The sequence below is a fragment of the Porites lutea genome, chromosome 3 (genome assembly GCF_958299795.1).
Source record: "Porites lutea chromosome 3, jaPorLute2.1, whole genome shotgun sequence".
Taxonomy (NCBI): Eukaryota; Metazoa; Cnidaria; class Anthozoa; order Scleractinia; family Poritidae; genus Porites; species Porites lutea.
Window position 1 is genome coordinate 32,440,881 of NC_133203.1, and position 737 is coordinate 32,441,617.

Here is a 737-nt window from a genome sequence, read left to right on the forward strand (position 1 = left end):
TTACATTGATAGGTGCATAAAGTTCTCCCGTCGTACTTTAATTTCATATCTAGTTCGTTCTTGAATCACTCGTCTCTCTTTTATATACCAATAATAGATAACCCTCTATGTCCAAAGAAAGGACAGTCGAAATATACAGTCTTTGCTTTAGATGCGAATTAGACGTTGTGAAACCGGCTTAGCCCTCGGGGGCAGATATAAATTGGCGTTTTATCCTCAATACTGCTTCTTCGTGGACATCTCAAACGACTCATCCATTAGCAATTATTGGTGTTGCTCTCGTATGATAAGAAGAATTAGGCAGATTGAGAAGGGGGTCATCGTATTCGATCTGCTATATTTCAGACTTCAACAAAACATGCCTAACTCCATCTATGTACGTATACTAACTATATACAATTTCCATGTTTAGTTAAGGTAAAAAAAACCACTGCAAAAACCGTGTATGAATAATCTTGCTCAAAGTCGGATCCATCTTCGTTACCTTACTCCTCTGTAGTCTAAGATTATGAAGGGATGTTCATTCTGACAAAAAATGAATAACAGCACTTTAATTGAAGCTTATTGAGCTCTACTAATTCGTATGAACGGAACTTTTATCTTAATTATTTTCTACAAAGAAATTATATTTCCGCTTGGCAGATCTTTTTTTCCATTAGACAAAGTGAGTTACTGGAGTGGGAGAGCTTTACAAATCATGCTGTATTGCAGTAATTTGGTTTAAGTCAAAAAAGCAC